Consider the following 13,646-nt stretch of genomic DNA (forward strand, 5'->3'; position numbering starts at 1 on the left):
CCTCTCCTTAAGTCATCAGTACAATCTAGCACAGATTCCAATTCTTTCTACCGCACCACCAAGGAATTCAAATCATTATTGGTGCATTAATAAAGAGAAAATGCATATCAACAACTGGAAGGCTGTTTTACAAGAGGAGCTGGTATCTCTGATTTTGTTTCCTTGTTGTATGGAACTGCACAGACAGCATGATACCTGAGCAAATAAATCAACTACCATGATAGGAAGGGCTTGTTAATCCAGAGTCTTTGCTTTATTGTGTGCAAAGTGTGCTACTGCCCCCTGAGCTTCCTGCATTTCTATTTTCTTGAAAAATCAGTGCTTGATCCTTTCCAAAATAACCAGAGAAGAAATGAGGCAGAAAGTTATCTCTTCATCACGGTTCCCCCTCAGTCCCGAGACTGATAGAAAAGGATGTAACCAGACCCAGAGTTCTTTGAGATATCTGATGTCAACCCGTAGAATTCTTCAATAGCTTGTGCATCTATTTTTTCTACAATGTCGTCATCAAACAACAACCAAAAATCATGACTCTTAACTATTGCAATATAATGGCCTCGACTGGGACCACTTCCACAGTGAACCACAACAGCAACAAGGTCGTACATTCTGTCAGGATTGGTTGCATCACCTGAAGTGTTAAACAGACGGAGTTCTAAAGGAACAACTACCCGGTAAGAAAGTTTTGTGTATCCATGAAGTTGATCCATATATTTAAATCTCTTCAGATGTAGAGCTAGAATCATAGGCAGTTTTTAAACTTTCATCCGTTTATGTGTTTCCTGCTTGCTGCGACACTCTTCACAGTAATATTTGTATTCACTGCACAGAGTTTCTGTGTTGCTAAAGCCCCTTAAACAAGGAGTAATTGGTGTGTTTTGTTCCACATCAACAGAAAGGTCTAAAAAATCTTCATCTTTGCTGCTTATAGTTTCACAAGTAAGACATCTGGTTTCATTAGTTAATGTTCCCTGAAAAATCTCATGTACCCATGTTGGGTCTGGTGTGCTGTTATTATTTTCACTATCAATATTACCATTAGGTAAATGACCATTTTGTTTTTCCTGCTTTCTCTCTTCTTGTAAAATATCAGCAATTGTATTTAGTAGGTAATTTAAGAATTCATGGGCATCCTGCTGCATATAGTTGTCAAAAAGCTCATTTTCTTTCCGTAATCTTGTTATGAACTTCTTCGGAGGTATTACTCCAACCTTTTTCTTCTGAGTGGCTATGCTATGGAAGAGATCTTCTAAGCAAGTAAGAAGGTTCTCCTTCCTAGGCTGACTTTTGTATGCTAGAACTCCCCCCCCCCCAAATGGACGACAAAAATAAAGTGCTTGAAGAACTGAATTGCAGTAGCAGGAATTCCCAAAATTGACTAATCCAAATTAGTGCTCATTTACTGGAAACTGTTCTGGACCAATCTCTTTCTCTAATGCCGAGGCATTGGCGCCCATGGTACAGATGGAAGCGAATTTGGAGACTGTCATTAGGATTTCCATCCGCCCAGCGCCATCTTCCACCCAATCACAGCGGCGGCGGCGGGCGTGGGAGGAGGGCAGCCGGGCCCCGCAGGCGGACCCCTAGCCGCCACTGCGGACCCACGCATAGAGCCTGCTGGGCCTCCCCTGCCGTCATAGCCGCCGGCGCTTAGGCACTCTCCACCTCGGCCCTAGCCCCCGCCTGCCGGCTGCCCGCCCCCGGCTCCTCCCTGGCGCAGGGCGCAGCCTCTGCCTCCAGGCCCACGCCTGCCCAGGAAGCCTCTTGCTGCACACCCCGCCCAGCGCGCCGGGAAGCGGGCTCCGCGGAGGCCCTGAAGCCCTGCAGTTGCGCTGCATGGCAGCACTGCCCAATCCGCCCGTCGGCGCCCGCCTCCAGTGAGTCAATCTTAGTTAATCATTTTTGTTCTTATTTCATTCTCATAAAACCCTGATAAGTTTACTAAACACATTCTTTGTTGAGCTTCCACAAATATGTTGATTCTATATCCCCTTTTGATTCAGGTGAGTTTGTGATGCTCCCTGGCCCTGAGGTTAGGCGCTGCAGTTTCCACCTTGTTTGTTAGAACACTTGTTCATGGTGTCTGAACCATCATGTAAGAAGTTCATCTATCCTGAGGCCACCATGGTGTGAGGAAACCCAAGCCATATGCGGAGGTCACATGGTCACATGTAGGAGCTCTAGATGACAGCCCCAGCTGAGTCCTGTCTTTGATTTATCTTAGATCAATTGCCAGACATGTAAAGAGTCTCAAATGATTATGACCTTCAGCTGTCAAGTCATACCCAGCCATTTAAGTGTCTTCAGCTGAGGCTACATATGCAGCAGAGCAGAGACAGGCCATATTTTCTGTTCTTTGCTGAAAGTCAAAATATACTTGGACAAGGGGCATGTCATACTGATGCTGAAGGCCAAAATTCTGCTATTTATAGTGGACAAACTGAATCAACCATATCTTTAATTAAGAATCATAATCAAGTTTATGATTATTGGGATTAACTATGAATGAAAATTCAACCCAATATGTCAACTATCCAAAGAAAAAATATTGCTTTCAATACTTTTTTGGCTATTATCACATGTTAGGAGAAATAGGAAGTTACAGTTTTAAATAGAAGACTCTAGCAAATATGTTTTGAAGACTTCCTATTTGAAGAAATTACTGTGGAAATACAGTTCATCAAGTTGCCCAACATAACAAGACCCTTTGGCCCAATAGCATCTGGGAGCTTATATAATGAAGACCCAAGACCTCATTAAAATGCAAGGACCTATTGTTGATCAACATCAGAATTCCTGGTGAAGATTCTTAATATAGAAATGATGAAGAGTCAGTACAAATGAACCAATATCCAGGACATATTCATGTTTGTCCCTAAGTCCTCCTCTAACACCAGTGGGACACTATCAGCCCATGCTATAAATATCTCTTAGAGGCATTTTGTTCTAGTAGTTGTTCTCTTTGAAACTCTCTTCTCTTTGGGAATCTGTGATTCCTGCCAACTATCTAGCTTTATATTCTTCTCTATGGGTAGACATGTGTAACTTGATGGCCTATGGATGTCCTAGCATTTCTGAAAATTGAATTTAATTTTAGACAGTAAGATATATGAGAACTTTTTCTGATTTATTCAACATTGTCTATCCACACTTAATAGATTGCCTAATGTAGGGAGGCATTCACTATTGACTGAAGAGATGAGTGAATGAATAGATGAGTGGATAAAGTAATTTCAAAACCATCTCCCTCCCAGCAGCACTCCGTGGTTTAGGAATGGAGTCGTCATCTCCATTTCCCCAAGTCAGGACCCTCAGTGACCTCTTAGACCTTCTATGAGCCCCAACACACTCAATTGTTCATCGGTCTTTCTGTTCTACTTTTGGACTGTCTGTCCCATTTCTCCATTGCCATGACCATTGCCCTAGTTTATCACCACCTCCTTTATCTTGCACATAGCTATCAGAGGGGTAAACATGAACTGTCTATATCACATCCTACCCAGCACTGCCAGCTAGCTGCAGGACCTAAGACTAATCACACTGGCCTTGCTGTGAGTTGTGGCGCTTCAATGCATTGTCCTAGGTAAATGGTTTAGAACAGAGGCTTGGTGACAGTGACCATTATTATCACTCACTCAGTGCTTTTGTTTTCAGAACCCACTATTCTTCAGTGAATCCACTTTTCCCATAGGTAAACAGAAGCAAGTCCACACAGAAGAGTCCAGTTGCCAGGCGTGCAAGGCCTTTCCCATCTGATGGCTCACTGGCCCAGCGTCATTTCCTATTCTTCTCCTTCTGAATTCTAGTGATGCTGAATGGCTTTGCATTCTCTGTACCTGCCATCCTTCTTCGTACAGTCGCATACACTGTTGTCATTTCTTTGCAAACTCCTCTTATCGTTTAGATCTCATCTGTAACACTGTGTTCTCTGTGGAACCTTTTCTGACACCTCTAGGTAATGCCAGGTTCTACCCTGAAAGTGTCCCTTAACTTTGTGCCTATGCCACTTACAGCAACTGCTTCAAGTGCTGTAATCTTCCTGTATTATTAATTGTTAAGGTAGCATTTCTCTATATTAATAAAATTGTATACTCATTTTAGAAGTAGTAATTATTCTCTTTTCTGGCATATAGTATGTTATGCTTAATAATTATTTGTTTAATAAATAAGTCATGCTGTCATTAAATCATTAGGAATAACCTATATTATTGATAGGTGAATAATATTTTGAACAAAGGAAAACCTTGCCATCACTATTTATGACTCTGCTGACAGTCTGTCTAGTGATTTAAGTATGTACATAAAACTTTTCTTTTGAATAGTCTCTATGTTTTGTTATATAGTTTACCTTCGTATATTGTATCTATAATAGGAATACAGGCAGGATTCAAATTTCTGACAGATCACTTTTCTTATTTCTGAAGTATTTCTTCTAACATTTTTTTGCAAACCAGATCTACTGACTGCAAATTTCCCCAATTTTTGTCTGAGAAAATTTTTATTTCCTTTTACTTTTGAAATATAATATCATACCATTTTTAAAAACTAGATTAATAGGAGGAATGTCAAGAAAGTAGAGGAAGGCAATCGGGGAGGGAGGAGGAGGTTAAGGGGACATACTGAGGATTGAAATGGAGCCAATGATGTTAAATGCATTTATGAGTATGAAAAAATGAACCCCATAACTATGTAAAACTGCAATGTACCAATAAAACACAAACTACCAAAAGAATTCTAAAATGGGGTTTTTTCCCCCAACCATTAAATAGACTTCACTCTTCTCTTAGTAATGGTTTCTGGGAAGTCCAATGTAATTCTTACTTTTGCTATTCTTTAGGTAGAATTTTTCTCCTCTAGTTTCTTTCAAGATTTCTTCTGTATCTTTGATTTTCTCCAGTTTGAATACTATATGTGCTGGTCTACATTTTGGTTTTGATCTTTCTTGATATTCTCTGCACTTTCTGGATCTTTGGTTTGATATCTGTCATTAATTAATGAGCATATTCTTGAGCATATTTTTAATGAGCATATTCTTGAGCTGTGAGTTTCCCAAGTACTTTTCAAGCTTGTCCCCCTTAGGTGAGTGAGAAATCTTCAGTCATGATTGCCTCAAATATTTCTTCTGTCCATTCTTCTACTCTCTTTCTACGATTCCCATTATGTACTTGCTATACTTGTTGTAGTTGGTCCATGGTTTTTGGATATTCTGTTGTCTTTTTCATTCCTTTTTCTCTGTGTATTTTTAAGTTCTACTGACATTTCTTCAAATTCACAGATTATTTCTTCAGTTGTGCTCTTTTTTTTTGAAGAGCCAATCATAGGAATTCTCTACTCTTGCTAGTGTTTTTGATTTCTAGTATCTCCTTTTGATTCTTAATATCCACACCTACACCTAATCACCTATCTGTCCTTGCATGTTATCCACTGAAAATGCATTAAAAATCTTTCTTGATTACAGATTCTTGCATATTAGTCATAGTTGTTTAAAATTTTCAGTCTAATAAGTTCAACATCCCTGATGAGAGTCTGGTTTTGATGCTTGCTCTGTTTCTTCAAACTGTGTTTTCTGACCTTTAGTATACTTTACAACTTTTTGTTGAGATCAAAACATAATATACTGAATAATGAAACATAGGTAAATAGGTATCTTGTGAAATTTTTATGTTCCTCAGACTTGGAGTTAGGCTGTGCTTCATTTTGATGTACTTGTAGGTATTATGGGTCAAAATTTCCTTTGGTATCCTTGTATCTGTTCTCTCTGTTTTCTTTTTGTTTCCCTAGAGGTATTTTCTTAGATGGAGTCAAAGACCTGTAATTCTGTGGGTTGTATTCCCTAGTTGTCTTCTGCGGATTGTATTGATGCCATGGTAAGTTGTGGGGAGAAAGGAACTTTCCTATGGTGTCCTGTTATTAGGTCTGGGGTTTTTAATGAGCATGTTCTTGAGCTGTAAGTTTCCCAAGTACTTTTCAAGCTTTTACCCCTTAGGTGAGTGAGAAATGCTAGAGGGGACTGGAGTCAGATATTGTCCTTCTCCCAGGTCAGTTAGGTTTTGGTAAAAACCCCAGCTGTTTAGACTCAGGTAAAACGATTTCTCTGAGAGCAGGCCTTGTTGATGCTCTGTGTGAATTTAAATGGCAACTTTTATCCTTTCCTGCTGGAAACATAAGGGTTTTACCATATTTTTCCCCTACCCTGCTAGGGCTCTTGGAGGTGAACTTACTAAAGCATAGGTGCTCCCCTAAGACTGGGCTCCTCTGGGGTTTTTAACTCCCAAACTTGTCCACAGAGATCCTCAGCAATCTGTCAGTCATAGTGTAAAACTTCCTGTGTTGGTACCAGTTCTTGTAGATGCTTTGATTCCTGCGCTTTGGCTCTTCTAACTTGTGATTCTCTGTCATCTCTGCCTGTCCAATTTGGGGCAGAGGTTTGCCACATGATCCCAATTTTCTGATCGATACAAGAAGAATTGCTGATTTTCATTTTGTTCATCTTTTTTTTTTCCTTATTTTCAGGATAAGATTGACATTTTCCAAGTTCCCTACATACTGAACTAGAAACCAGAAATCTAGTTTGTGATATCAAAAATTATAAACCATGCTCATGTAGTTGCTAATAGTTTGTTCTCTAAGATAATAGTGACCATTTATTTGTCCAACTGTGCCTAAATGACATGGTTGCTGAGAGATGGGTAAATAACATCCCAATGTCATCTATAATCTGTGTTGAGTGTTGGTAACACTGTGTCAGATAAGTATTGTCTTTTAGCAGCATTACTTATATTCATCGTGATTTGAGAACAGAAATTCTGAAATCAGTAGCTGCTTAATAGCCTAAAAGAATTCTTATTCTGGTAAGCTAAATTCCACAGGATGACTTTTTTTCCTGGTAAATGATAGGGCAGCTCAGGAATGCCTGCCTTTTGTGAGAGAGGAAAAGTGTGGAAGAAAGTGATCCCAAGAAAGCTGGAGTCCTTCCTTAAAAAAATATTTTTGATAAATACATCTTTCATGAGTCAACTACAACACAGACCATGGCATACAGTTCTCTGGATAAAAACTTCAATTTTTTAGTATATGTTTTTTTTTTTCTTTTTAACCACAAATCTGGATGTTTGAATAGAATAAAGTGTTTTCTATTGTGTTAGTCTTTGCTAATGCTCCAACAAGGACATCACCAATATACAAACTCCATACAAATTCTAGAAAGCAGGGTCACAGTGAGGCACTGGGAAATCCCCGAGGTGCCAGAGTCTGAAATGAAGTGTGATTTTACTCATACTATTATCAGAAAACAACAATAGCTGTTGATCATTTTAATGAACTCAGATTGTACTGAGTTTTTCTACCCAGCAGGATAAGGAAGAAGTTTTGATTAGATGTGTGTTCGTGTATGGTATGAACTCTGGTGTTGATTGTCAGTCAATGCATGAAGGTGTAACTGGTTTGAGACCACTTGAACCTCAATCATGTGCCTGGAATTCTATTTTTTTTATATTAACTTATCCTGTATTAGGATAGGGAAATTAGCAAAAACAGACCAAAGTTCTGCCTAGTGTTTCTTAAAAGCCCAAATTTAGGAGAATTCATTAGTTATGGAGTTTGCTGAGGAGGTAGAAAGAACATTTGATAATATGGACACAATGGAAATGATTTTCATTATATTGCTGTCCCTTTGAGCTAGGGGAATGGAAAGAGAAATCAGAGATCTGTGAACTCTTAGAACGGAAGAGACCTACATCCTGCTTCTCAGGGGCTACAAGAATGTTCTGGAACCTGCAAGAGGAAATGGCTGAGCAGTCCTCAGAAGGCAGCCTCAGCAAGAAAGGATTCAATGCTATGCACATGACAGGAACAGGAGGAACCTGTTGGTACTGAAAAGGCCTTGTGCACAGCAGACATTCTAATGGTCAGGAATGTGGCAGAAAGAGCAAAGTCAAGATGCCCATCCCCCAACCTTCACCCTATAGAAGAGCTAAGAACTGTGGTATAATCCAGGATGGAGAAGTTCAGAACAACTGATGCCTATGGTTTTCTTCTTGTAAGCCAGAGGTTTAAAATTAAATTGATTTGGTGGTGGCTATAGGGTTTACAACATTTCTTTTATAGGAAATTTATATATATTTTCACTTTTATTGGATCCTTATGCTCTTCTTTAAAACCAAAGATAAAACAAACCTATCATTCAAATGATTTGAGAGAATGTTTATCTAAGTCTCTTTTAACAGAAATTGTCATCTTCAGAAAATTAATAGTCATAGAACATGGAAATCTTCAGCATCTTATCCTTTTTTGCTGCAGAACCTACTGTAGATTAGACCCCCATCCCATGAACTGAATATAAAACTGCAGAAACCCAAAGGAACAAGGAAAATAATGACAAATAAGGAGCTCAGAGGAACACTATGACCCCTAAGACACCTAAGTCCGTCTGTTGGACCTTGTTGACTCCTAGGAATTCAGAATGTTTCCAACAAGGATTTCAGTTTGCCATAGACTTCAACTATGCCATGCAGCTGTGACCCTTCACTTAGTAGATCCACATGCTAACATGAATCAGATAGCAAGGCAGAGACGTCCATCATGGGTGCCTTTGAGAGTAATTTTATAGCATAGCCAAGACAACGGCTTTCATTCTGTCCACAAGACGATGAGAGATTGCTTGTGATTTTTTTCAGTTTCATCATATTTATTTTTAACTGACAAGAAAGAATATATATTTATGGTGTGCAAGATGTTATACATATGTGAGTATATTTGTATATACACAAACATACATGTGTACACACACAGTGGAATGACTAAATCAAGCTAAGTTAAATTATGTGAATTACTTCACATACTTTTTTCTTTAGTAGTGTGAACTTAAAATCTATTCTCAGCAATTTTCAAATCTCCATTATATTTTTCTTATAGTCACCATGGTGATAGCTACCATGAACTTAATTCACTGAAATTTTGTGTCCTTCAACCAACAAATTCCAGATCTTTTCACTGCTCTAGTCTCCAGTAGTAACCCTCCACTAGCTATATACCATATGTTTTTATCCACCCATCAATGATAGACACTTAGTTTGATTCCATGTCGTAGCTATTGTGAATAATGCTATAAATAGCAGGAGAATGCAGATAACTCTTTGATATACTGATCTCACACAATTGGAATATATACCTTGGAGGGAGTCACATGATAGTTATACTTTTAATTTTTTCAGGAGCCTCTATACTATTTTCCCTAATATGCGCACTGCCCCCAATCTATATAAGTGTTCTAATTTCTCCAGTTCCACTGGGCTGACATCAAGGCCAAGTAAGGACGTTTCCAAACAGGGGTGGTGAGCAGAGATTTGGTCAATGCAGTTTTATGAATGAAATGTAAATGAATTGTTAATATGAAAATTTGGAGGCCCTTATTTCACACCCAGAAGAAATAAACATGGTGCACCTGCTTCTGTAATCCTTACATAAGTGAAGGAAGAGCTGTGACTTAGAATTTTGGGGGTTTCTTTGGCTTCTGTCTGTCCCCAAAGAAAACAAACACACACACACACACACACACACACACACACACAGAGAGAGAGACAGAGAGAGAGAGAGAGAGAGAGAGAGAGAGAGAGAGAGAGAGACAGACAGAGAGAGAGAGAGAGAGAGAGCTGTTAAATCACTTGCTTTCTTCTCCAGGGATGGGTAAGTAAGGAATAAAATCCCTGGGTGCCCTCAGATATTGCCTAACAACTAAAAATTGGCAAACACAGCAGGTCTCTGGGTTCCCAGCAAGGAGGCAATAGTTCATTAAGAAAGCATCTTGTGGACTGGGGCTGTGGCTCAGTGGTAGAGCGCTTGCCTTGCACCTGTGAGGCCCTGGGTTCCATCCTCAGCACCACATAAAAATAAATAAATAAAGGTATTGTGCCCAACTACAATAAATTATTCTGTAAAAGAAAGAAAGCATCTTGCACCTGCAGTGATGGCTGTTCTGTGCTCATCTGTGTGTCAGCGGTTGTCCTTGAATGACTGTGTGAGTGTGATGCTGTGGAGAAAGAAAGCATGATGCTATCCCAAATCCCAGAGAAAGGTTCTCCAATTTCACTGAGTCAGGCCAGTTTTCCAAGTCTTGGTTCCATCAAGACCAAGAGTGCCTCCAGCTTAGAGGTGAAGAGCAGAGATTAGGTCAGTGGCTTTTAAAAAAATGAAAAAAAAAAAAACAGAGATTTGGAGATTACAAATCATGCAAAATTTAAATCCCTCCAAAGGGTCATACAACTGTAGTACAGTATGGCATTTGGCTGAGGTAAGAGAAGTCAATGAATTTTAACCATTGCTAACTCTTAGAGTTATTTATTCTCTCCTTTGCAAATTATTAAATTATTATTATTAGTAGTATTAAATTCTGTAAATTCTGTTTTTATACATCTGCTCCTTTGTGTTCCTTAGCTTTTGTGATGGTTTGGATGTGAGGTGTCCCCAAAGCTCATGTGTGAGACAATGCAAGAAGGTTCAGAGGAAAACAGATTGGGTTATGACAGCTTGACCCAAACTGTGAACTAATCCCAACGGGATTAACTGGGTGGTAACTGGAGGCCTGAAGGTGTGATTGGAGGAGTGGACATCGGGGGCGTGCCTTTGGAGTGTATATTTTGTATCTGGTTAGAGGAGTCTCTGCTTCCTGATACTTATGGGAGCTGCTGCCCTGTACCATACTCTTCCACCATGATGTTCAGCCCCACCTGGAGCCCCAAGGAATGGAGCCAGCTGTGTATGGACTCAGATCTCTGAAATCATGAGCCCCTAAATAAACTCTTCCTTCTTGACAGTTGTTCTGAGCAGGTCTTTCAGTCATAGCAGTGAAAACAGCCGACTAAGACAGCTTTGGTTTCCAGCTACTCATAGGGAGTTGATTTGTCATTTTTCCTGGTTCATTGGTAAGGCATTTAAAACCATATTTAAGGCATCAGATTTGTCTGGGAACAGCTTTGGTTACATTTGAAGGTGGGATAGTGTGCTTGTTTGCTTGCACAATATAGGTATATTTGGTACTGTTTATTATTACTACTTTGTTAAGTATTTATTATTATATTCTTCACTCTTATCTTTTTTGGCAAACACAAAACATTATGAAGTTAAAATATTTTTGCTTTCTGTTCTGTTTTCTGTCCTGTCCTGTTATTTTCCTCTTTCCTTCTATAAAGGCAAGCACTATCATGAATTTGGTGTTTATCTGGCAATTCTGTATTTTTAAACTTCTACAAGTCCACAAACCCAGGAACAATATTCAGTATTGCCTTGTGTTTTTTAAACCACCATACAAATGTTACCATACAAATGTTACCATACTGATACATACTCATGCACATTTTATGCAATGCTATTTTTAAAAACTCTGCTAATAGAACTATAGATCAATGAGTGTAGAGATGTACACATATTGACATACAGCAATCATTTACTTTTAGGTGCTGTATAGTATTCTATCTTATGACTAAAACAGTTATTTAAATTGTGTACTTATTAATAGTTCTTTTGCCCTGTTTTTCTGCCTTTAGTTATGATTTTGGTTTAAATATCTCATTCATTGGTATTACAATTCTGTATTTTTTCCTTTAAATCTTTTCTGACTAACTATGGATAATGAGCTTGATCTGTATGTACTACTGTGGGTGCTGATATTCTTAGCTTAATGTTTTATATTAACTATGTACCCTCACATTTTCTTATTTTCTTCTTTCTATTGATTTTATTGTATTTTCTTAATTTTTTATTTTCTCTTGGTGGATTTGAAATTATATTCTATTTATATTCTTTTGGTGGTTACCCTCAAATTTGTAACATAAAACTTAATTTAACTAAATTTAAGAAAGTCTAAAATTAACCATTTTCTTTATCTTCCTCACAAAGGCCTTAGAATTATTTCACTCCATGATTTATTTTCCATGTTATTTTGTTTAGATTTTGGTCAAATTTGATTTTTAAATAAGCCATTTTAGCAACTGTTTTTATAATTCCTTATAAAAAATTACAAACATCACAAATGAATAAGCTACTTTCAAGAAAAGTCATTGAATACACAGATGGAAATTTTTTTACGTTCAAAATGATAATAAATTAATCTTAAAGAGAGTAAATATATTCAAAGTATTAAAAAATAAAAGAAATAATAGAAGACATTAGGGAAAAACAGAAGAGTATGAACAAGTTATTTAATGTTGATAGTCATTAAAATAAAATGATTACATAGATGGGTGGAACAGCAGACCAGATCCTGCTAAAGAAATTGCAAATAAATTGGAAAATAGGTCTAAGGAAGTCATTCAAAATACAACAGAGATGTTAGAAGATATGAAGGTTGATGCACTCACCAATTCCAATACATTTATAAATGCAGAATTTTATCATGCTTTTATTTCATTATTTGAGATTAATATGTAATTTTTCCCTTTCATTCCAAAGTGGTGAATCACATTGGTTGATTTTTGAATATTTAATTGAACTTGCATTCCTAAAATAAACTCAACTAGAGTGTTAAGTATTAGACTTTGTATATAATTTTATTAGATTTGCTAGTATTTTGTTTAGAAGTTTCATGTGTTTATTTGTAAAAATTAGCCTGCAATTTTTGTGTGATTTTATTTTTTTGTAATGTCTCCTTTTGATACTGTTGTAAAAATTATATTGGTCTCATAAAATAAGTTGAGAAGCATTTTCTCTTTCTTTATTCTTCCTCAGAATTTTTATAATGTTACTATTATTTTTTAAATCATTGTAATTATTGACCCTTACTGCCATCTGAGCTTGAGGGTCTTTTGTGGGGAAAATTACACATTCAATTTCTTGAAAAGATATAAAAATTACTTATATGTTTTAATTATTTGTGTCAATTTTGATAATTTTTACATGCACATTTCTTCTGAATTTTCAAATTTATTAGAATAAAATCATTGATGATCCTCTCTAAGGATTTATTTGAGGACTGGGGCAATGAGAGAGCGCTTGCCTTTGAGGAGCAAGGCCCTGTGTTCTCCCTGTCCTGCCAGAAGGGGAAGGAGGGAGGGAGGGAGGAAGTGAGCAAAGAGGAAAAGATATGGATAAATCTACAGGTTGATATCAATGTTCCCTTATTGCCCAATATCAGTGATTTATTCTTCTCTTATTCTTTCTCAGACTCTCTAAGAATTTATTGCTTCTCTTGGTCTAATTGAAGTACCTACTTTTAACTTCACAAACGTTCTCCATTATACCTTTTTCCCCTTCAATATTAATTTTCAACTCTTCCCTTTATTGTTTTCTTTCTTCCATTTTCTTAGTGTTCAATCTGCAGAATTTTGAGATTTTTGAAATGGATATTTGGATTTTTTAGTCCTTTTCTCCTACTATATCTCAAGACTATAAAATCCTCATTAAGTACTCACTTAACTGCATTCTGTAAGTTGGATATATGGAATTTTCACTGTCATGTAGTTCACAATGTTTCTAATTTACATCTTAATTTCTTCCTTGACCAATGGTTAATAGAACTGAATAGCTTAATTTCCAAGCATTCATTTTTTTTTATTGAAGCTTAGCTTAATTCCATTTGAATTCTAGCTTAATGACTTAATTGACTAGTGTCAATACTTTAGAAACTTGTTTATGACTCAGCCTATGGTCTCATT

The 13,646-nt window shown here is 37.4% G+C and overlaps 1 pseudogene; it reads right to left on the minus strand.

Annotated features, from left to right (window-relative positions):
- Window positions 1-287: 287 nt before the first annotated feature.
- Window positions 288-1,559, minus strand: LOC143387264 (ubiquitin carboxyl-terminal hydrolase 12 pseudogene; annotated as a pseudogene).
- Between the last annotated feature and the right edge of the window lie 12,087 nt (window positions 1,560-13,646).

The sequence above is a fragment of the Callospermophilus lateralis genome, unplaced genomic scaffold (assembly GCF_048772815.1).
Source record: "Callospermophilus lateralis isolate mCalLat2 unplaced genomic scaffold, mCalLat2.hap1 Scaffold_45, whole genome shotgun sequence".
NCBI classification, from domain to species: domain Eukaryota; kingdom Metazoa; phylum Chordata; class Mammalia; order Rodentia; family Sciuridae; genus Callospermophilus; species Callospermophilus lateralis.